Source organism: Pan troglodytes, chromosome 19 (genome assembly GCF_028858775.2).
Source record: "Pan troglodytes isolate AG18354 chromosome 19, NHGRI_mPanTro3-v2.0_pri, whole genome shotgun sequence".
Taxonomy (NCBI): domain Eukaryota; kingdom Metazoa; phylum Chordata; class Mammalia; order Primates; family Hominidae; genus Pan; species Pan troglodytes.
The window spans coordinates 20,913,703-20,938,986 of NC_072417.2; the positions used below are offsets into that span (position 1 = coordinate 20,913,703).

At 41.5% G+C, this 25,284-nt stretch overlaps 1 long non-coding RNA gene across 1 annotated transcript; it reads left to right on the top strand.

Annotated features, from left to right (window-relative positions):
- Positions 1-3,509: 3,509 nt before the first annotated feature.
- On the top strand, positions 3,510-25,051 carry LOC104002799 (uncharacterized). Its single transcript, XR_675208.5, has 2 exons — positions 3,510-3,953; positions 21,446-25,051. It is a non-coding gene; the product is annotated as an uncharacterized LOC104002799 (long non-coding RNA).
- The last annotated feature ends 233 nt before the right edge of the window (positions 25,052-25,284 follow it).

The following is a 25,284-nucleotide window of genomic DNA, read 5'->3' on the forward strand; positions in this document are numbered from 1 at the left end:
TCTCAAACCCCTGGGCTCAAGCAATCCTGCTGCCTCTTTCTCCCAAAGTGTGGTATTACGTGTGTGAGCCAGCATGCTTACCTCTTTTATTTTAAATTATTTTATTTCTTGAGACAGAGTCTTGCTCTGTCACCCAGGCTGGAGTGCAGTGGTATGATCTCGGCTTACTGCAACCTCCACCTCCCGGGTTCAAGTGATTCTCCTGCCTCACCCTCCCAAATAGCTGGGATTACAGGTGCCCACCACCATGCCTGGCTAATTTTTGTAGTTTTAACTTTTAGTAGAGACATGGTTTCACCATCTTGGCCAGGCTGGTCTTGAGCTCCTGACCTCAGGTGATCTGCCCACCTTGGCCTCCCAAAGTGCTGGGATTACAGGCATGATCCACTGTGCCAGCCTTTTTTTTTTTTTTAATCTGTCTTGATTTTGCTCCCTTCCTAAACAGTTTTGGCTTCATGATCACTTAAGCCAAGAGTCACAAACTAAAATGCCATCAAAGGGCCAAGCAGGTAGCAAAATTTGAGTGATACAGGCTCAATGTCTTAGTCACCTCAGGCTACAACAAAATACCATAGACTGGGTAGCCTAATAATACAGATCATTTTCTCATGGTTCTAGAGGCTGGAAAGTCCAAGATCAAAGTTTCCAAAGGGTTAAGTTTCTGGTGTTGACACAGGGCCGCGAAGCCCCCAAACTGGGGTTTAGCCTGAGAAGGTTCTTGGCTTCACCCAGGAAAGAATTAAAGGGCAAACCAAAGATGTTAGAGGCCAACTTTTTTTTTGTTTTTTTGAGACAGGGTCTCACTCTGTCACCCAGGCTGGAGTGCAGTGGCTCACTGCAGAATCTATCTCCGAGGTTCAAGTAATTCACCCCACTCAACCTCGTGAGTAGCTGGGAGTACAGGGGCGCACCACCACACACAGCTAAATTTTTATATTTTTAGTAGAAGATGGGGTTTCACCATGTTGGCCAGGCTGCTCTCAAACTCCTGGCCTCAAGTGATCCACCCACCTCAGCCTCCCAGGGTGCTAGGATTATAGGCATGAGCCCCTGCACCTGGCCTAGATGCCAACTTTTATTGAAGCGGTGACCTACAGCAACAGCAGAGGGACTGCTCCTTGCAGAGCAGGGCTTCCCTATAGGTAGTGTGACCAGAGCAGCAGCTCAGGGCAGTTCTACAGTCATATTTACATCAACCTTTAATTATATGCAAATTAAGGGGCGGACTATACAGATGTTTCTAGAAAAAGGCTGATAACTTCTGGGTTGTCGAGTTGTTGCCATTGAAAGGGGTGGTAGGCTGGGCCTGGTGGCTCACACCTGTAATCCCAGCACTTTGGGAGGCTGAGGTAGGTTGGCCACGACATCAAAAGTTCAAGACCAGCCTGGCCAAGATTGTGAAACACTGTCTCTACTAAAAATACAAAAGTTAGCCTGGCGCAGTGGCAGGTGCCTGTAATCCCAGCTACTCGGGAGGCTGAGGCAGGAGAATCACTTGAACCTGGGGGGGCAGAGCTTGCAGGGAGCCAAGATCGTGCCACTGTACTCCAGCCTGGGTGACAGACTGAGACTCCATCTCAAAAAACAAAAAAAAGAAAAAGAAAGAAAGAAAAAGAAAGAGGTAATTCTGGGTGCCGCCATGGAAATGGTAAACTGACATGGTGCACTGGTGAGCGTGTCTTATGGAAAGCTGCTTTCACCCTGTCCCTATTTCAGCTAGTCATCAATTTGGTCTGGTGTCCAAGCCCCACCTCTGGAGTCCAGTTCCACCTCCTAACTCAGTGTGGGCTTTATTACCTGGCTTGCCTTCTTGAAGCGGACTCGCATGGCAGAGAGAAAGCTAGAGACCTCTCTGGGGCCTCTTCTCATAAATATACTAATTCTATTAAATCAGGGCCCAGTTTTATGACCTTATGTGACCTTAATTACTTCCCATAAATCCCTTTTTTTTTTTTTTTTTTTTTTTTTTTGGAGACAGAGTCTTGCTCTGTCACCCTGGCTGGAGTGCAGTGGCATGATCTTGGCTCACTGCAACCTCCACCTCCCCGGTTCAAGCAATTCTCCTTCCTCAGCCTCCTGAGTAGCTGGGACTACAGGCATGCACCACCACACCTGGCCAATTTTCATTTGTTTGGTTTTTTTGAGACTGAGTCTTGCCTTGTCACCTAGGCTGGAGTGCAGTGGCACGATCTCGGCTCACTGCAACCTCCACCTCCTGGTTCCGGTGATTCTCCTGCCCAAGCCTCCCAAGTAGCTGAGATTACAGGCGTGCACCATTGCAGCCGGGTGATTTTTGTATTTTAGTAGATATGGAGTTTCATGATGTTCCCAGGCTGGTCTCGAACCCCTGACTTCAAATGATCAACCCGCCTCGGCCTCCCAAAGTGCTGGGATTAAATGTGTGAGCCATCATGCCTGGGCAATTTTTGTATCTTTTTAGTAGAGACAGAATTTCACCATGTTGGTCAGGCTGATCTTGAACTCCGGATCTCAAGTGATCTGCCCGCCTTGGACGCCCAAAGCGTTGGGATTAGTGGCGTGAGCCACTGCACCTGGTCAAATCCCTTTTTTTATTTTTTACTTTTTAATTTTTTTTTTCTTTTGAGATGGAGTTTCGCTCTTGTTGCCCAGATTGGAGTGCAATGATGTGATCTCGGTTCACTGCAACCTCCGCCTCCTGGGTTCAAGTGATTCTTCTCTCTCAGGCTCCTGAGTAGCTGAAATTACAGGCATGCACCACCACACCCTGCTAGTTTTTGTATTTTTAGAAGAGACAGGGTTTCACCATGTTGGTCAGGCTGGTCTCAAACTGCTAACCTTAGGTGATCCACCTGCCTTGGCCTCCCAAAGTGCTGGGATTACAGGTGTGAGCCACTGTGCCCGGCCCAAATTTCTTCTTGAAATAACATTTTAAATGAATAAAATAAAAGATGTATACTCAACAAATTAGGAACAGAAAGAAACTTCCTCAACCTAAATGAAGAGCATCTATTAACAACTCACAGCTAATACTTTGTGTGTGTGTGTGTGTGTGTGTGTGTGTGTGTGTGTGTATTTTATATACCTATATAACATCTCTCCCTATGGCTTTCCGGCCTGGAGTTTTCATCACGTTGCTTCCTGGATGAAGGAACCTCGAGGGGTGAGGGGCAGGGGTTGGGGGTGATGGAGAAGAGAACCTAAAGGGGACTTAGGGGGTTCAGAGTAGCCGACTGGCGTGACGCTTTGCCGGGATTCCTATTCCTATTCCTCCCACCTCAGGCCCCCTTCTAGTCCTCTCGGCCAAAAGCCTCTCGTTTCCAAGGGCCAAGATAGAGACAGAGACAGACAGATACACAGACACAGAAATGCCAAGGCACCAGCATCCCTCTCCCCTTTCTGTCCCGCCCCATCGCTCTGACGGACACCATCATTCAGCCAATGGCGCTCACGATGTGCCCCTGAAAGGCCAATGAGCGCCAGAGGAGAGCGGAAGATTCCCCGCCCCCACTTCTAGGCTTGGTTGAGCCGCGCAGGAAGGTCCGAGGCTTGGGGAGCAGCCGTTGGCTCTGGTGCCCCTGGGGGTGGGAGCACGAGTGGGCAAGGATGATGGTGAGGCAGAGGAGGCGGCCCCGACCCGGCGAGCTCGAGGGAGCGCCCGGCTGAGAGGCGGGGGGCCGAGGGGCCCGGGGAGCGGGCGCCACCGAGGGCCCTGGAAGCGGCAGGGCTTGGGGAGAGGAGACGCGTGTGTGGAGCGTGGGGACCCCAGCCCAGCTCCCACTTGCAGACCTGGGCCGCGGGCTGCCGGCCGAGTGGCCGGGGGGCCTGGCTGCCCAGGAGGCGGGCCGGGGCCGCGGCCGGGGGCGCGGAGCGGAGTTAGGGTCACCAGGCCGAGCAGAGGTGGGACGGACCGACGCAGAGAGGAAGGGAAGCCACCTGGCCTGAAGATCCTGTCTCTAAGATCCCATTCTGAGGTACTGAATGTTAGGAGTACTACATATCTCTTTTTTTTTCTTTCTTTCTTTTTTTTTTGAGACGGGGTCTTCCTCTGTCATCCAGGCTGGAGTGCGGTGGCACTTGGATCACTGCAACCTCCAGCCCCCTCATCCCCGGGCTCAAGCAATCCTCCCACCTCAGCTTCTCGAGTAGCTGGGACTACAGGTGCGCACTACCACACCTGGCTATTTTTGTGTATTTTTAGTAGAGACGGGGTCTTGCCATGTTGCCCGGGCTGATCTTGAACTCCTGAGCTCAAGTGATCCTGTGGCCTTGGCCTCCCAAAGTGCTGGGATTACAGGCATGCGCCACTGTGCCCAGCCCCCTGGAGTACTACCTATCTCTTTTAGGGAACAAAAGTCAGCCCAGAACAGGTGTATGTCATTTATCATGGGTACTAGACCCTCAACACCTACACATAGGAAATGAAAATTGATAGCATGAATTAAAGTAGATTATTTCTTTAGCGTCTCATGTATTCTTAACAAGATTTTTGTTTTATCTTTGAAACTTTTTTTTTGAGACAGAGTCTTGCTCTTTCGTCCAGGTTGGAGTGCAGTGGCGCGATCTCGGCTCACTGCAACCTCCGCCTCCTGGGTTCAAGCGATTCTCCTGCCTCAGCTTCCCCAGTAGCTGGGATTACAGGCACCTGCCACCACACGTGGCTAATTTTTGTATTTTTAGTAGAGACGGGCTTTCATCATGTTGGCCAGGCTGGTCTCGAACTCCTGACCTCACGTGATCTGCCCGCCTTGGCCTCCCAAAGTGCTAGGATTACAGCCGTGAGTCACCGAGCCCGGCTCATACTCTTGGTTTCCTCTGCAGACTTATTTCCTCTTTTGCTCCTAAAAACATTAGTATTTGCCTTTCCTTGACCCTTTCTCCTCTCACCCTGTGCAGTTTCTGAGGAGCATTTCTAAAAAATTATCAATCTTCTGTTTATACTTCTTCATTTGGGGAAGTACCTCAGCATCTACCCATAATTATCTGTGTCTCAATTATGTCCAGTCTACAGTAAATGTACTCATTCTGTGGCCACTCAGGTCTTTAAAAAAATAATCTTTAGGGCCGGGTGTGGTGGCTCACTCCTGTAATCCCAGTGCTTTGGGAGGCTGAGGCAGGTGGATCACGAGATCAGGAGATCGAGACCATCCTGGCTAACACGGTGAAGCCCCGTCTCTACTAAAAATACAAAAAAACAAAATTAGCGGGGCGTGGTGGCGGGTGCCTGTAGTCCCAGCTACTCGGGAGGCTGAGGCAGGAGAATGGCGTGAACCCAGGAGGTGGAGCTTGCAGTGAGCCGAGATTGCGCCACTGCACTCCAGCCTGGGCGACAGAGCGAGACTCAGCCTCAAAAAAAAAATCTTTACTTAGAATCTTATCAAGAGTTTTGTGAAAGCTCACATAAATTATATTCACATATTTATTTTCTCAGAGAATTTGGGTGAACTGGTGTGGTGTGATTTCCACTTTTAGAATCCATGTTGTCTTTTCCTCAGAAGGTTATTCATGCTGGTATGTCTTCTGAGCCCATCTTTATTAGAGATTTGCCAGTTTGGGCAGTTTGAAGTTGCAGCCTACTTGAGTGGATGGGAGTTACTTTGATGACAGCATTTTTTTGTTCATTTTGGTTCAGCACATATTTGTTGAGTACCTAATATGCCAGAAGTTGAGCAAGGAAAATGTTGATAAAGGAAAAGTGGATTCTATCCTCCTGGCATTTAGAGAAGGTCACTCATATGACCGTCAGCTAATATGTTCTGTCCTGCAGTTTAATAATTTATACTTAAATGCCTTTAAAACACAGAGAAGGGGCCAGGCGCAGTGGCTCACACCTGAAATCCCAGCACTTTGGGAGGCCGAGGTGGGCGGATCACTTGAGGTCAGGAGTTTGAGACCAGCCTGGGCAACACAGTGAAACTCCATCTCTACTAAAAATACAAAAATTAGCCGGATGTGGTAGCGCACGCCTGTAATCCCAGCTACGTGGGAGGCTGAGGTGGGAGAATCTCTTGAACCCGGGCAACAGAGCTTGCAGTGAGCCGAGATGGTGCCACTGCACTCCAGCCTGGGCAACAGAGCGAGACTGTCTCAAAAAGCAAACAAACAAAAAACCCATAGAGACTATTTTGGGTCTTCATGACTACCTGACATCTGACATATCAGTTTGAGGAATTTAGCATATTTAATGATGAATTTTATTCACTATTAGTGATTTGTATGTTTTAAAGAGTAATTTAGATAGCTTTTCCCCCTCTATCTTCCCCAGTAAATATTGAAGCAAATAAGAATTATATATATCAGCTGTCTTGCTTTTTATCCACTGTTTATATCCTGTTTATCAAGTGACCCATCCAGTTTTATTTGGCACTAGCTTTTTATATATTTAAACTGTCTCTGAGGTCGCTTTGCATTTTCTTTTTTTTGAAATGGAGTTCTGCTTTTGTCGCTCAGGCTGGAGTGCAATCTTGACTCCCTGCAACCTCTGACTCCCAGGTTCAAGCGATTCTCCTGCCTCAGCCTCCGAAGCAGCTGTGAGTGCAGGCATGCACCACTACGCCTGGCTAATTTTTGTAAGTTCTTTTTTTTTTTTTTTTAGTAGAGATAGAATTTCACCATGTTGGCCAGGCTGGTCTTGAACTCCTAACTTCAAATGATCTGCCTCCCCTCGGCCTCCCAAAGTGCTGGGATTACAGGCGTGAGCTACTGCGCCCGGCTTGCATAATTTTCTTGGAAGCTTTTTTTTTTTTTTTGAGAGAGTCTTGCTCTGTTGCCCAGGCTGGAGTACAGTTGTGGGATCTTGGCTCCCAGCACCCTCCACCTCCGGGTTCAAGTGATTCTCTTTCCTCAGCCTCCCGAGTAGCTGGGACTACAGGCGTGTGCCACCACACCGGGTAATTTTTGTATTTTTAGTAGAGTCAAGGTTTCACCATATTGGCCAGGCTGGTCTCGAACTCCTGACCTCAGGTGATCCATCCACCTTGGTCTCTCAAAATGCTGGGATTACAGGCGTAAGCTACCGCATCTGGCCTCTTGTAAGGTTTTAATTGTTGTTTTCCCTGCATAGGTCTTAGTGCCCCTGACCACTTTATGGTCTTTTATTGTTTTTCCTCATTTGCACTATTCTTCTGTTTTGAGGAAAGTTTTTCATCCCACTTCCCCCTTTCCATGCTCGTTAGAAATTTAAGATTTTTGGTTGAGGCTGGGCATGGTGGATCACACCTGTAATCCCAGAGTTTTAGGAGGCCAAGGCAGGAGGATTGCTTCAGGCCAGCAGTTCTAGACCAGCCTGGGCAACAGAGTGAGACCCCTGTCTCTACAAAAAATAAAAACAATTAGCTGAGGATGGTGGCACACGCCTATAGTCCTCATTACTCAGGGGGCTGAGGCAAGAGGATCACTTGATTGAGCCTAAGAGTTTGAGGTTACAGTGAGCTCTGATCACACCACTGCCCTCGAGCAGCCTGGGTGACAGTGAGACCCTGTCTCTAAAAAAAATAAAATAAAAATTTTGGTTGGGCACCTGTTTTGATCTATTGCTCTTGGTAAAATATTTAGAAGTCCATCCATATCTACGCTTTGTATGGCACATTTGCTTTTTTTATTTTTATTTTTATTTTTGAGACAGGGTCTTTCTCGGTCACCCAGACTGGAATGCAGTGGTGCAATTATGGCTCACTGCAGCCTCAACCTCCTGGGCTCAAGTGATCCTCCCACCTCAGCCTCCCAAGTAGCTAGGACTAAAAGTATGTGCCACCATGCCCAGCTACTTTTAAAATTTTTTTGTAGAAATTGAGTCTTATTATATTGCCCAGGCTGGTCTCAAATTCCTGAGCTCAAGTAATCCTCCCACCTCAGCCTCCCAAAGTGTTGGGATTACAGGTGTGAGCCACTGTTCCCTGCTATTTTTTTTTTTTTTTTTTTTTTTTTTTTTTTTTTGTAGAGATGTGACCTCCTTATGTTGCCCAGGCTGGTCTTGAACTCCTGGGCTCAAGCAGTCCTCTCTCCTTAGCCTCTGGAAGTGCTGGGAATACAGGTGTGAGCCACCACACCTGGCCCTAAACATTCTTGTGTAAGTTTTTGTTTGGATACCTCTTTTCAGTTCTCTTGGGTATATTCCTAAGGCTAGAAGTGCTGGGTGATATGGTAATTCTAACTTTTTTAGTAACCACCAAAACTATTTTCCAAAGCAGCTGGACGATTTTGTATTTCTAGCAGCATATGAAGGTGCCGGTTTCTCCACAGTCTTGCCAACACTTTGTAATTGTCTATCTTTTTTTATTTTTTGATTATAGCATCCTAGTGGATGTCAAGTGGTATATCATTGTGGTTTTGAATTGAATTTTCCTGATGACTAATTATAAGATATCTCCTTCCCTCCCTCCCTTCACTCCCTCCTTCCCTCCCTCGCTTTGCTCTCTCCTTCCCTCCTCTCCCTCCCTCCCTCCCTTCCTTCTTTCCTTTTTCTTTTTTTTCATTTTGACAAAGTGTTGCTCTGTAGCCCAGACTGTAGTGCAGTGGCACGATCACAGCTTACTGCAGCTAAGACCTACTGGGCTCAAGTGATCCTCTCACCTCAGCCTCCCAAGTAGCTGGGACTAGAAGTGTGTACCACCACACCCAGCTGGTTATTTATTTATTTATTTATTTTTTGAGACGGAGTCTCACTCTGTCACACAGACTGGAGTGCAGTGGCGTGACCTCAGCTCACTGCAGCCTCTGCCTCCTGGGTTTAAGAGATTCTCCTCCCTCAGCCTCCCAAGTAGCTGGGTCTACAGGCCCTCGGCTAATTTTTGTATTTTTAGAAGAGATGGGGTTTCAGCATTTTGGCCAGGCTGGTCTCAAACTCCTGACCTCACGTGATCAGCCTGCCTCAGCCTCCCAAAGTGCTGGGATTAAAGGCATGAGCCACTGTACCTGGCCTTTTTTGTATTTTTTGTAGAGATGGGGTTTTGCCATGTTGTCCAGGCTGGTCTCAAATTCCTGGGCTCAAGCAGTCCCCGCACCTTGGCCTCCCAAAGTGTTGGGATTACAGGCCTGATCCCCTGTGCTCAACTTGATGAGATCTTTTCATGTGCTTATTGGCCATTCATATATCTTCTTTGGAGAAATGTCTATTTAAATTCTCTGCACATTTTAATTTTATTTTTATACACCTATTGTTTTTTAGGCTAGGTCTTGCTCTGTCACTCTGGCTAGAGTGCAGTGGCCAATCATAGTTTTCTTTTCTTTTTTTTTTTTTTTTTGAGATGGAGTCTTGCTCTGTCACCCAGGCTGGAGTTCAGTGGCACTATCTTGGCTCACTGCAATCTCTGCCTCCTGGGTTCAAGTGATTCTCTGCCTCAGCCTCCCAAGTAGCTGGGATTAGAGGCACCCACCACCACGCCCAGCTAATTTTTGTATTTTTAGTAGAGATGGGGTTTCACCATCTTGGCCAGGTTGGTCTTGAACTCCTGACCTCATGATCCACCCGCCTTGGCCTCCCAAAGTGCTAGGATTACAGGCGTGAGCCACCGCACCCGGCCCAATCATAGTTTCTGGAACCTCAAACTCTTGGACTCAAGGGTTCCTTCTGCCTCAGGCTCATGAGTAGCTAGGACTACAGGTGTGTGCCACCATGCCTGGCTAATTGTTTTTTTTTTTTATTATTATTAATTTATTTTGTAGAGACAGGGTCTTGCTATATTGCTCTGGCAGGCCTCAAAATCCTTGCCTCAAGTGATCCTCTCTTTCTGGTGTGAGCCACCGTGCTCAGCCTTTGCCCATTTTAAAATTGGATTCTCTTTTTATTGTTGAGTTGTAAGAGTTCTTTAAATATACTAGATGCAAATCCCTTGTGAGATACATGATTTGCAAATATTTTCTCCCATCTATGGGTTGTGTTTTCAATTTCTTGATGGTGTCCTTTAACGTACAAAATGTTATAATTTTGATGAAGTCCAATTTACTTGTTTTTTCCTTTGTTGCAAGTGGTTTTGATGTCAAGCCACCAAATGAAATGAAGATTAGCTTTTGTATTCTTCTAGGAATTTTATTGTTTTAGCTGTTACATTTAGGTCTATAATCCATGTTTAAATTTAATTAGAATTAATTTTTGTGTATAGTGTGAGATACAGTGGTCCAACTTCATTCTACCACATGTGAATATTCAGTTGTCCCAGCATGGTTTGTTGAAAAGACCATTGTTTGTTTCTTGTAGAGATGGGGTCTTGCTTTGTTGCCCAGGCTAGTCTCGAACTCCTGGCCTCAAGCAGTCCTCTTGCTTCGGCCTCCCAAAGTGCTGGGACTACAGGTGTCAGCCACAGCACTTGGCTTAAAAAGACCATTCTTTCCTCCACTGAATTCTCTTGGCATTCTTGTCAAAAAAATCAATTGACTGTCAGTGTAAGGGTTTATTTCTGAACCCACAATTATATTCCATTGATCTGCATGTTTATCCTTATACCACTACCACACTGTCTTGATTTCCGTAGCTTTGAATTATGTTTTCAAATCAGGAAGTGTGAGTCCTCCAGCTTTGTTTTTCCTTTTCAAGATTCTTTTGGGTATACTGGGATCCCATTGGTGGTTCTGTAGATCAATTTAGGGAATATTGCCATTTTAACAGTGTTACATCTTCTGATCCATTCTCATCCATGAACATAGGATGTCTTTCCTTTTTTTTTTTTTTTTTTTTTTGAGACACAGTTTTGCTCTGTCATCCAGGCTGGAGTGAAGTACAGTAGTGCAATCACAGCTCACTGCAGCCTTAAGTAGGTTCAAGTGATCTTCCCTCCTCAGCCCCCCAAGCAGCTAGGACTACAGGTGCATGCCACCACACCTAGCTCATTTTTGTATTTTTTGTAGAGACGAGGTCTTGCCATGTTGCCTAGTCTGGTCTTGAACTTCTGGGCTCAAGCAGTCCACCCACTTCAGTCTACCAAAGTGCCAGGATTGCAGGTGTGAGCCATCACACCTGGCCTTTCCATTTAGTTAGGATTTCTTTAACTTCTTTTGGCAATTTTTATATATTTCAGAGTATAAGATTGTCACTGCTTTTGTTAAATTTATTTCTGATTATTCTTGTTTTGTTTTGAGACAGAGTCTCATTCTGTCACCCAGGCTACAGTGCAGTGGTGCAATCTCGGCTCACCGCAACCTCTGCTCCCAGGTTCAAGTGATTCCGCTGCCTCAACCTCCTGAGTAGCTGGGATTACAGGCACCCGCCACCACACCTAGCTAATTTTTGTATTTTAGTGGAGACAGGGTTTCACTATGTTGGCTAGGCTAGTCTCGAACTCCTGACCTCAAGTGATCCGCCTGCCTTGGCCTCCCAAAGTGCTGGGATTACAGGTGTGAGCCATCGTGTCTGGCTTTCTATGTGTGTTTTTTTTTTTTTTTTGATACTATTGTAAGTGGAATTTTTAGAAACTTTTCATGTTCAGATTGCTTATTGCTTGTGTATAGAAATACGATTACTACTTATATATTGAGCTTGTATCCTGTAACTGTGTTGGATGTGTTTATTGGGTCTAATAGTTTATTTGTGGGATTTTCTTTGGATTTTCTATATACAAGATTATATCATCTGCAAATAAAGGTAGTTTTACTTCTTTTTTTTTAAGCCTGAGTGATTTTTATTTCTTTTTCTTGCCTATTTGCCCTGGCCAGAACCTTCAGTGCAGTGTTAAACAGAGTGGTAAGAGTGGATATCCTTGTTTTGTTCTTGACCTGAGAGAGAAAGCATTCAGGCTTTCTCCATTAAGTATGATTTTAGCTATGGGGTTTTTGTAGGTATTCTTTTTTTTCTCCTATAGGTATTCTTTATTAGGTTGAAGATGTTTTCTTCAGTTCCTACTTTGTTGAGTGTTTTTATCATGAAAGCAAGTTGGATTTTGTCAAGTGCTTTTTTTGCGTCTATTCAAATGATCATGTGGTTTGTATCCTTTATTAATACCGTGTATTACATTAATTGATTTTCAGAAGTTAAAGCAACCTTGAATCCCTGGGATTAAGTCATACTTAGCAATGGTGTATAAGCCTTTTTATATGTTGCTGGATTCATTTTGCTTTGTTGAAGACTTTTACATCTGTATTCATAAGATATATTGGTCTGTAGTTGTCTTGTGATATCTGTGTCTGGTTTTGGCATCGGAGTAATAATGGCTTTATTGAATGAGTTGAGATGTGTTCTTGGCTTCATCTTGGACTAATTTTGGTTGAACTTTGAACATTCATTTAGCAATCAAATTCTAATTGCCTAATTACTGAATGAAGATAATAATTAAAGGTATAACTGTTTTTTTGTTTGTTTGTTTGTTTGAGATGGAGTCTCACTCTGTTGCCCAGGCTGGAGTGCAGTGGTGTGATCTCAGCTCACTGCAACCTCCGCTTCCCAGGTTCAAATGATTCTTATGCCTCAGCCTCCCAAGTAGCTGGGATTACAGGCACCCGCCACCACACTCAGCTAATTTTTGTTTTTAGTAGAGACTAAAAATACAAAAATTTTATCATGTTGGCCAGGCTGGTTTCGAACTCCTGATCTCAAGTGATCCTCCCAAATCGGCCTCCTCAAGTGCTGGGATTACAGGTGTGAGCCACCACGCCCAGCCTTTTTGTTTATGTTTGTTTGTTTTAGAGATAGGGTCTTCCTGTGTTGCCTAGGCTGGAGTACAGTGGCCTATGGTTTCAAGCACTCCTCCTGCCTCAGCTTCCCAAGTAGCTGGGACTAGAGGCACATGGCACACCCAGCTTGGTTGCCTTCTCCCCGCTCCCCTACCCGTGAGACAGGGTCTTGCTATTTGTCCAGACTAGTCTAGAATGAGCCTCTCCACCTCAGCCTCCCAAGTAGCTAGGATTATAGGCACATGCCACCACACTTGGCAGTCAACTGTTTAAAAAACATCTATTATTTAACATTCAGGGTAGAGGTTCCAAGTATAGAACTTTAGATCCTTACTGCCTGCTTGGTTCCCTGGATTTTTTCTCCTAGTTTTATTTGGGGTACTTACTTTGTTATTTCATTTTGGTTATGCCTAAATAACACCCAATTTTAGCATTCCTGGGATGATTTAGGTAAGCTTCAGAAAAGAGGCCAGAAGAAAATGGAATTGGAAGCATAAAGCCACTAAAATTTTTTCACTGTTCTCTGATCATTTTTTAGCTTTGGATTTTTTGATCATTTAACGTATCAATGAGTAGAAAGGATTTTTCTTGACTACCACATAGCTTATAAAGTGACTGAGTATTCTTTCCTTAGAGATTCTACAGTGTTTAACATTCATTAGGTACTCAGTATGTTTATGAATGAATATATATTAATGGTAGGGCTTTAATAGGGTCTTATTTTACTGAAAATTGAAGACATTCATTCAAATTTAGATTACAAGTATTTGTGTTATGTTATAAACATTTAATGCCTTGGCCTAAATATTAACAAGCATGGTCATATTTTGGCATTGCCATGGTATGCATTCTGGGAAGTGTGAGTAGGATTTGGAACTTGGTGTTCACTGATTCCAAACACCATACTCTTTTCCAATAAACCGTATTTTTAAAGTGAGAAAAAAGATGTTTTTCTATTCGATTTAGTATTAAAATTCTCCTATTCTTCTAGAGATAGCTGGAGGCAAGTTCTCCCTATGGAATATGTGGGGCTGGGGTAGGGATGGGTGGGAGACCATGTCTCAATACATTGTACTTTTCTGATCCTTCACTCTTCTGGGTTTTGTTTTGTTTTGTTTTTGTGACAAGGTCTTGCTATGCTGCCCAGGCTGGAGTGCAGTGGCTCAATCTCACTGTGCACAAGGCTCACTGCAGCCTTGACCTCTTAGGCTCAAGCGATTGATCCTCCCTTCTCAGCCTCCTGAGTAGCTGGGACCACAGGCTTGCACCACTATTCCTGGCTAATTTTTGTATTTTTTTGTAGAGACAGGGTTTCACCTGTTGCCTAGGCTGATCTTGACTCCTGAGCTCAAGCAATCTTTTTTTTTTCAGAAGGGGTTTCACTCTTGTCACGCTGACTGGAGTGCAATGGCGTGATCTTGGCTCATTGCAACCTCTGCCTCCCGGGTTCAAGCAATTCTCCTGCCTCAGCCTCCCAAGTAGCTGGGATTACAGGCACCCACCACTACTATCTGCTAATTTTTGTATTTTTAGTAGAGACAGGGTCTCACCATGTTGGTCAGGCTGGTCTAGAACTCCTGACCTCAAGTGATCTGCCCGCCTCAGCCTCCCAAATGCTGGGATTACAGGCGCGAGCCACCGTGCCTGGCCTCAAGTGATCTTTTTGAAAGAGAAATTAATATAACATATAGAATTCGAACATTCTAACCCCAGTTTGACTTTTGAAAGGAAGAAAAGTAGACAGAAAATTGATTCACTCTGGAGGAGCTACTCTGGAAGGGCAGTACTTTAAATAACCGAGAACCTTTCACTATTAACTTTGCCATTTGCTTTATTCTTGAAACATACCAGAGTCTTATTCTCTAAAAAAGACAGAGTAGGCCGGGTGCGGGTGCTTACGCCTGTAATCCCAGCACTTTGGGAGGCCGAGGTGGGTGGATTATCTGAGGTCAGGAGTTTAAGACTAGCCTGGCTAACATGGTGAACCTAGTCTCTACTAAAAATACAAAAAAATTAGCTTGGCTTGGTGGCAGGCACCTGTAATCCCAGCTACTTGGGAGGCTGAGGCAGGAGAATCGCTTGAACTGGAGAGGCAGAGGTTGCAGAGAGCCGAGATCGCGCCATTGCACTCCAGCCTTGGCGACAAGAGTAAAACTCCGTCTAAAAAAAATTAAAAAGACACAGTAACTAGGCTAGTGTTTTGTTCGAAATCTTCGTGCTCAAATTCCATGTCCAGTCGTACAGCCAGCCAAGAACTGTAAGCCATTTCCATATTTCTTTGTCATGCCATTTTTTCTCCATTAGAATACTTCAGTTAGGTGTTTTTAAAATATAAACATTTGGGAATTAGACATGATAAGGCATCAGCTAAATCTCTGTCATATTGTTTATATTTTTTGCAAATTTACTTGTAAACTACGTGTGTGCAGACACCATTAGAAATTGTTTTACAGTTAAATCACGTGGTAGTTCCTATAAAAAGGGAAGGATAATCTAGTTGGAGACCAGTCGTATACATGACATGACTTGGAAATAATAGCACAAACAAATAACAAAATAAGAGGATCCAACTAAGCTTGAAGAATACAAAGTAGTGAATTGTGAGGTACGATGCACAAGGAAAAACTTTCCTGGAGAGACGTGGGTTTCAGTGTTTATAAGATGCTTCTGGGTATTTTCAGGTTGGAAATTTGCATAGGGTATGACAATTACATTTCTTTTATTGTGCTAGGCAGAGTATATAATATGTATATGTTTACCATGTTTGATGAAAAATCTGACTGATGGGTATTGAAAGGAGTTTAAAGTACCTTAAATGATTCTTTAAAGATTGAGTGTATTTTAAAACATATCTCAGTCTTAATCTTAAACGTGTAAAACTGTAATGTACAAAAAGAATAATTTATGAGCTGACTTACAGAAAACAAAATATATCAAACTACTAAAGGTAGTTTGTTTGTTTATTTATTTTTGAGACAGAGTCTCACTCTGTCACCCTGGCTAGAGTGTGGTGGCATGATCTTGGCTCACTGCACCCTCCACCTCCTGGGTTCAAGCATTTCTCCTGCCTCAGTCTCCCACATAGCTGGAACTACAGGCCCATGCCAACACACTCGGCTAATTTTTTTGTATTTTTAGTAGAGACGGGGTTTCACCATGTTGATCAGGCTGGTCTTGAACTCCTGACCTCAAATGATCTACCTGCCTCAGCCTCCCAAAGTGCTGAGATTACAGGCATGAGCCACCACGCCCAGCCTAGAAGTGTCAATTTATCAAGTTCAAAAGTATGGGCTTTGTGTTAAAGGTACAGTCAGCAAAATCCACAATGTAGGATATTCTAGAGGACAGATAGCGCTGTCTCTTCCACAAATTGTGAGGAAGGAAAAGGAGGAAGAGGAGGAGCGTGTTACAAGCTTGAGATGTATTAACCAAATGAATCGTGTGGATATTATTTGATTCTGATTTGGAGAAAACAACTGAGACAGTCCAGGAAATTTAACCAGTAACTGGATATTTTACATTAAGGAATTATTATTTTTTAAATTATGAAATATATCTGTACCTATTTTTAAAGACCTTACATTTTAGAAACACATACTGAAATATTTAGAGGTAATGATGTGATGTTGGGAATTGGCTTAAAAATAATTCATAGGGGTAGGAGATAGATGTTATAGATGAGGTAGGATTCACCAAAAGTTGATAGTTGAAATTAGTTGTTGGTTATGTGGGAGTTTATTACCTTTTAGCTTGTATTTGTAAATTTTCCTTCAAACAGGGTCTGAGATAAATAAAAGAGGGTGAGGGAAGATGAGGATTGCTTATATTGTTTTATAAGATTAACATGGATTGCCAGGTTCTGTGTGACCTGGCCCTGCCTACCTGTGTCCATTGTCAAGTTGAATGAATTCTTTTTGTTGTTCACTGTTGGAGCTCTAACCACATAACCATTGTATACATGTCGTTTCTTCTTTGTGACACACCACAGTTCCACCTAGTGTCTTCTGCTCCACATCCCCAACCCCTACCAGTTTGCGCATCCAAGTCCTAATTTATGCTTCAGAGGTCTGTTTAAATGTTTATATCACAAGTCTTTCTAGATCCCCCAGTCTAAATCTGACATAGTTAGGATCTCTTATCGTATATTTTATATGATTATTTGATTATTAACATCTATCTTCCACATTAAATTGTGAACTTGAGCCACCGTTTTTTTTGTATCTTTTTGTATCCCTCATCTAACTCTTGGTAACTAATAGTTGTTTAAATACTTGTTAAATGGAAGGAAGGAGGATAGAGTGAGTTCATGGTGGGCTAAATGCTTGGCTGAAATAAACTACCAAAACTACACAAATTTCATTTCTGTATTAGAGGTAACCTGGTTTAAACAGTAAGATAAAAGTGCTGTGTTCAATTTCAAGGGTCTGTCAGGATGAACTGGCAGTCTAGATAGAATTGGTTCTAGGGCTGGGCACGGTGGCTCACACCTGTAACTCAAGCACTTTAAGAGGCTGAGGTGGGCAGATCACTTGAGGTCAGGAGTTCGAGACCAGCCTGGCCAACGTGGCAAAACCCCATCTCTACTAAAAATACAAAAATTGGCCAGGTGTGGTGACAGACCTGTAATTCCAGCTACTCAGGAGGCTGAGGCAGGAGAATCGCTTGAACCCGAGAGGTGGAGGTTGCAGTGAGCCGAGATGCTGCCACTGCATCCAGCCTGAGTGACAGAGCGAGACTCCATCTCAAAAAAAAAAAAAAAAAAAAAAAAAGAATGGGCTCTGGTACATGTGTTCCACATTACTACAGGTATCTATAGGAAGCTGACACAACCTAGGTCATGTGACAGATGAGAATGGGTTAAGACGAAGTGTGTATCCAAGTTTCTTCCTGCGTTTTACTTTACAACTAAAATGTGGGATATTTAACTCTGGACAGTTTGGTTCTCTTCTTTTTTCCTCTTTGTGCTTTATTACCTCCATCGTTTTAAATTTGGGGGTAATGTCACTAATAATGCAATGTCTATTCTACTAGACTACCTTGATTTTTCTGTTTAGAGTGGAACTTTTAAATGACTGTAAAGTTCAAAGTTCAAGAAACTCTCAGAATATGGCTTGCTGCTAACTGAAAACACTTCTGTTTCCTAAATTTATCTGAGAGGTTTTTCTTTAATCTTATCTATTTTTCTTCCTTTTTTGTACCTTTTTGGTATGGAATTTAATCCATGGTTATAATGACTAAATAAATTGTTATTCTTATCTAATACACACATTTTAGGTTGCAGTTAGGATTACATCATTGTATGGCTATCACAACTTTGTGAAGTAGATGTTGTTCTTATTTCCAGAGATCAATTTATATGTTTAGGATCATATAAAGTAAGTAAAAGTGAGAACTTGTCTCCTGATCTTTCCTCTATTTGTTTCACACTGCTTTTGAGATAGGTAGTGAGTACTTGTGAGTCAAGGAGCAAAATATGAGTTGAAAAGAATTCCCACTCAGGTGATCATTACAGTACATACAGCGCATACTTTTGTATGGACTGGGATAAAGCACACAGTAAAATCAAATGTTCTAAGGCATTCTAGTGTCCTACCCAGACACATAATTAAAACAGTTATTTTACTAATAGCACAGAAACAAGCAACAGGAATGAGTTGACTCATCAGTGTCAGAATCCACATGATTTTCTTCATTATTGATAATGACTGTATTAGAAACCAAGTCCTCATTGTATTTAAAGTATCATTCTACAACCTTAGTCCTGTGTTCTTTCCTGAAGTCTGTATAGTATAACATTAAACATGTCCCTAATGTTCAATCAATGTCCCTTGTTGAGCTGTAAATTGTCAGAGTAATAAATTTACCTTTTGAATGTTAAGGAGGAAGTCTTATCTTTACCTCTGATAAGCTGAGTTTGTATGGCTTGTTTTTAAGGAACACAAGAATGTGAAGCTTTTATTCTTGTGATATTATTTTGTGATGCTCTGCTCTGCCACTGGAGTATGAAAACTAACTTACTCCAAACTTGTTAACTGTACACCTCTCACGTTTAATAACAGCTTAGTTTTCTGCTCATATTGCTGGCATTTTGAACACAAGATACTTTTTGGACACTTGAGTTGAGGTTTTCCATTTTTCATTGGAGATGATCAGAGTTTGAGCAGCATTATGGAAGAACAATACTGTAACAACTTTCTCCTAGGAATCACTTCCAGTTCTAAACCATCATATCACAGATACACTGGTAAAATGAAACTTGTTCATAAATTGGGAATTGTTAGTATTCCTTAGTGCTGCCTTGCCTTTCTTTAGTTATTTATTAACCATATTATCCAAAACATATTATCAGGAGGCTCACTTTGTATTGTTATTTAGGGAAATACCTGTGTAGGGGATGTAAGACTTTCATTAATATGCAAGAAAAAATGTATTTATCAAAGTTCTTGTGAACTAAAATGTTTTAAGTAATTTTCTTTTCCTTTTTTATTTTCAAACAAAGGAAGTGTGTGGTTGCTTAAACATTAGAATACCAGGATGAAAACAGTTTGAGGGGAGTTGATTGAGGAAAAGTAGTATGATTGACTGGTGTTGGGAAGAGCAGCTAAGGAGGCTGTTGGGGTTGCCCAGTGGTGATAGATGGGGACCTGGTGTGGTGGTAGTTTTAGGAATGAAAGGAATCTATAAATCCAGAAGATTTTGCAGTATAGAAAGGTGGTAAGCCTTGAAGAGTAAGGAAAGGTGGGAATAAAATACGAGGGTTAACTAGTTTTGTCTCTTTGTGGGTAGGGGGCATTTTTCTTGTTCAAGAATGATCCCTAGGTTCTTATTGATCTCTTGAGATCATTGCCTGGATTTAGGGTAGAGCTAGACCTGCAGCCAACATTGAAGCAGATAACTGTACTTTAAAAGTATCTTTTTATCTTGAAGAGGTTCCATCAAAATTAGGGAACTGTAAAATGTCTTCTTTCTAAAAGAAGAGACATAATTGATAATACTTTATCACAGTGGTTGATTTGAATGGTTTATATTTGGTCCATACAAAAGTTAAAATACCATTGCTATCCTTGGTCTTAATTATTATGGTATGATTAAGTTTTAATTTACGTCTTACCCTGTTGTGGTCAGATTTGTTCTTTTTTATTTTTGACATTTTGTATTTTGCCCCTATGGGAGACTGTGTTCAAGTTCACCTATAGTCACAAGTTTTAGTAGTGAGTGTGTGTATCCTGATGGGAAGTGGGGCTGAGGGCTGTGTGACTGCTGCTGCTTTCTGGGAAAATAGTTTTGTGGTGGATTATGAAGTATTTTGATTACAGAATACAGTAGACACCATGTAACCCCAGTCTTAATATTTAAAGAATGTTAATGTTGTCACATTTCTATCTTTTGTTTTTACATGAGAAGTCAAACATTACATTATAGGTAGAGCTAAAATCCAACTTCTCCATCCCCTTTCCAGAGCTAATGAGGAGCTTGATTGTAAATTTGTTGTATATCAGCTCTGTGCATTTTAAAATATATTCATCCCTTATCTGTATTGATAACAATGCTTATTAATGTTTATCTGTTTATTATTTTTGTTTTCATTCAGCTTTTGCATTCCCCATTTTTGAGATTAGGTCATGTTGATACATACAGTAATTAAATTGCTAGATAGTATTTCATCAAATTCCTTTACTACTTGTGTGTACTTAATCTTATTTAGTATTTTTTTATTGTTTCATTCAACAATATGTTCTGAGATTGAGTCATGTTGATACATATAGTTAATTTTATTTTTATTACTATAGAAAGATCTGTTAAATGAATATAGTTTATTTACCAATTTCAACAGAATTATAATATAATTAGTTTTTAGCTGTTACAGACTCTACTCCAGTGAACCTGTTTCCTCATTCAGAGGAATGTATAGTTTATGTTCTCAGAAACAGAATTTCATGGCTGGGCATAGTGGCTCATGTCTTTGGGAGGCCAAAGGTCAGGAGTTTGAGGGCAACCTGGACACCACAGCAAGACCCCATCTCTACAAAATTTTTTATTAAAAATTAGCCAGGGCCGGGTGCAGTGGCTCATGCCTGCACTTTGGGAGGCTGAGGTGGGCGGATCACCTGAGGTCAGGAGTTTGAGACCAGCCTGACCAACATGGAGAAACCCTGTCTCTACTAAAAATACAAAATTAGCTGCGTGTGGTGGTGCATGCCTGTAATCCCAGCTACTCAGGAGGCTGAGGCAGGAGAATTGCTTGAACCCAGGAGACGGAGGTTGCAAAGAGCCGAGATTGTGCCATTGCACTCCAGCCTGGGCAAGAAGAGCGAAACTCAGTCTCAAAAAAAAAAAAAAAAAAAAAATTAGCCAGGTATGTAGTATGCTCCTGATCCTAGCTGCTTGGGAGACTGAGGTGGGAGGATAGCTTAAGCAAAGGAACGCTAGGTCACAGTGAGCTATGATTGCACCACCACAATCCAGCCTCAATGATAGAGTGTGAGACCCTGCCTCTCAGAAAAGGAGAAACAAACAAAAGAAAAATGAAATAGAACATCATGATGATTGGGTATGCACATTTTACGCCTAGCCAAGTACTTCCAAATTATTGTTCAAAAATGGTGTTGCCAGTTTTAACTGTTACCAGCAATGTATGAATTGTACTTATCCATTTCTCACCACCTGTTGGCTTTATCGAACTACGTGTTTTCCCATCCAGATTTGAAACAGCATCTTAATGTTTTACCTAATATTTACATTTTAACTAAATTTTAATGAGATGACACATTTCTATATATTTATTATTTGCCTTTTATGTGAATTTTCTATTTCTATTAAGATTGTCATTTTTTCTTTTAACCTGTTTCTTTTTTTTTTGAGACAGAGTTTTGCTCTTCTTGCCCAGGCTGGAGTGCAATGGCGTGATGTTGGCTCAACACAACCTCCACTTCCTGGGTTCAAGTGATTCTCCTGCCTCAGCCTCCTGTGTAGCTGGGATTACAGGCATGCTCCACCACGACCGACTAATTTTGCATTTTTAGTAGAGACGGGATTTCTCCATGTTGTTCATGTTGGTTTCGAACTCCCAACCTCAGGTGATCTGCCTGCCTCCGCCTCCCAAAGTGCTGGATTACAGGTTGTGAGCCACTATGCCCGGCCTCTCTTAATCTATTTCTGAGAGTTCTGTTACATATTCTGATGTTTAATCTTCAGTTATATGTATTAGATATCTTCCACCAAAGTACAGTTTGCCTTTTAATTTTATTAGATTTTCTATTGCATGTTGAAAAGTAGGTGATATTTTTGTGTCTTATCTAAGAAATACTTCCTGCTCTAAGTCCCGAAGATGTTCTTTTAAGTTTGGCTGTTCATGTTTAGCAATTTGAAGTGCCAAAATTTTGTAATTATATCATGAAGAAGGGAACTAATTTTACTTTTTCCTTCTAAAGAACTGGCCAGTTTAGTACTATTGAATAGTTTCATTTTTTCCCCACTGATCTGATTAAAAGAAAATTTCCCGGTATCTTTTATGTATCTAGTTCTACGTTTTGAGGCTCTCTACAGTTTTGCAGCAAATCTGGCTATCTGGTAATGTGTATTTGCATCATGCCTTCTTCCAAATTTCTTGCTGTTGGTCCTTTGTGCCATGTGAACTTTTGGATCTGTTTCTCAGCTTTCATTAAAAATACTGTAGGCAATTTGACTGGAATTTCTTTGAATTTATAGATGTTCATGAGAATCACCATCCTTAAAAAATGTATCCTACCATTTGTATAGAGCTTCATGCTTTCAGGCATTACTGTTTTCTCTGTAAAGATTTTAAATATATCATTAGTTTTGTCGTTGTTATGAATGATACTTAAAAAATGAATATTTTCTACTTTATTAGTTTTCAAATATTCTTTACTGAACACTTTTGCTAAATTCTTTATTAGTTTTAATAGTTCTTATTGTCGGTTGGATTTCCTATATAGATTATTCTTAATATATGTTTTATTTTAGCATGGACAATATTTTTATCTCTAGAGAAATTAATGCAATTTCAGAGAAACTGTGTGCCGCAGGATCAGGATGGTAGAAGGCAGTTCCACTTAATTTGGGAAATACCTATTTGAAAGTTTATATCCATGTGCATCCTGAGGAGTGGGGGGTGTCTGTCTCTGTCTGTCTTGGGTTTTTCTTGACACTAGAGTTAGTCTCTGCAAGGGCCTTTAGAAGTTAAATTCCACCCTCCACCCCCAAGTCTGGTATAGATATTACTGCTACTCTTGGACTTCACTCAATTTATTTCTTTTTAGGAGGCGCAGGTCAGAATGGAGATGGGCTGCAGACCGGGCAGCTATTGTCAGCTGCTGGAACTGGCTTCAGGCTCATGTTTCTGACTTGGAATATCAAATTCGTCAGCAAACAGACATTTACAAACAGATACGTGCTAATAAGGGATAGGTGTCTGGTGTTTTTTAGTACAGCTGAAAACTATCATTATTGCTTTTCTCCCATCCCCTCCCACCTCTTTGGTAATCCCCTCCCCATAACCCCCTTTTAAACTATTTCAAGACAAGTGGTTTAATGACCTGATATAGTGGTTTAATTTGTTTAAGAACCTGATGGGATCACACGTGGTGGCTCACTCTGGTAATCCCAGCACTTTGGGAGGCCAAGGCAGGAGGATCATTTGAGCTCAGGAGTTCGAGACCAGCCTGGGCAACATAGTGAGACCTTGTGTTTACAAAAAATACAAAAATTAGCCGAGCATGATGGCACGTGCCTGTAGTCCCAGCTACTGAGGAGGCTGAAGTGGGAGGATCACTTGAGCCCATGAAGTGGAGGTTGCAGTGAGCCAAGATTGTGCCACCACACTCCAGCCTGGGCAACTAAGACCTTGTCTCATTAAAAGGAAAACACTATTAGAATATAATGGTTAATTGAACGTGTATTTAGAACAAAACAGTGTGGGTATCTGAGTTAACAGGAAACAAGAAAAATGCTGTATAATGCAAGCAAGCCATTGATGTAACTGTCATATTTGTTAGATTTATGGAAAAGTGCCTACTATGTCTCAGCAGCATTCTCCATAGTAGGGTCACAGTAGTGAACAAAAATCCTACCTTCATGAAGCTTACATTCTTGCAAAGTATTTTTTATATTAGCTTGGTGTGGCTGAGCTCTATCTTTATCTAGACCCATGTCTAGAAAAAGTCTGTGGCTACTAAAAATAAGGGTCAAAATGCCTTTTTGACCTTAGTACTAGTCAAAGCCTTAAGAAAATGGCTTTCCTGTGAACAGTATCCATTAATTAATTAGTAGGCCAAAAGTTAACGGTTGATCAACTGATAAAATGAACAGAATGATCAGGGTTTGAAGTGAAAGTTCTGTGGGCTGTCTAATCATTTAAACTTTTATTCCAAAAATTTCACTGGAGACTTCTACCTTCTTTCCAGATTGGAGATACATATATATATATATATTTTCCAAACATTTGATAGAGCTACTTTAATTGAGGACACAGTTTTTATTATTAATTTATTCCCTTAGGGTAGTGTAAAAATTAAATCCTGATTTACTTATTTAAAAATTAGCTAAATCTTGATTTACTTATTTAAAAATTAGCTAGAACAAAACTAATAAACGTTCTAGATTTGGTCAATATTTTGCTTTCTCAACTCTTCACAAAGGAAATTTTAAAGTGAGATTTGTAGAACTTGAACTGGAATGGTGACTAAGAATAACTAGGAGGTGACTGGATATGCCTGTACTGAGGAGAAAAACACAGTCTTTCTCTATCAGAGACACCTCTTCAGTGTCTGTTTCTAGGTTTTTATAGCCAGTAGTTAAGTGGGAATTTCTATATTTGAGAACTAGAGTCTCTTAGTAACAACTGAGATTAGTACAATAGTAGTCATAAGTGTTGCTTCATCTTTTTATATACATTCATAAATATATATATGTAAGTTTATATATGTGTATAAGTTATGTTATTTTAGTTGCCTGTTATAAAACTGCCACACTTCATAGAACTTAAGATGCTATTGATTGTAAGATGTACCATTATTTTAAGTACAACAAAGAAATTATTTCCATTAAACTAGGGCATAACAGCAATTGTAAGATGCATCTTGTTTTAAAAGTTGTTGACATGTGGGGAAAGTACCTCTTAGAACTGAAGAAATACTGTGTATCAATTCTCAGGAAACTTTGAAATTACACAGAAGTATAAAAGACACACCCTCCCCCCGCCCCCCCAAAACAAAACGAAACAAAACCAACAGCTCAAAATTATCTCGCTACCCACATTATGGTACATTTTCCTAGCATATGAATAATTTGTTTAAACACAGTCATGTTATATATGTGCCCTGAATATTTCCCAGTTGGTTTTTGGAAAACATTTTTAATGGTTGCCTGCTATTGGCTTTCCTCGTTGACTATTTAAGTTACGTTTATTATTAAAATTAAGTATGCCATGATAAACATCTTTATCTTAGTCAAAGGTATGAATGCTCTTTTATGTTCTTAATGCATACTTTAGAGAAGTATTTTGGCCGTGTCAGTTTATAGTCTCACTAGCTGTGTATAAGAAGATACCTCATTTGGTTCATGCTTTATTCTTCAGCTCATCACTCAGAAGTAATGACAGAGCAGTTTTCAGAAACTTTCAAAATATCTGAAAAGTATTTCTAAATATCTGGAAAATAATCTGGAGTTTTGTGTATACCGTCACAC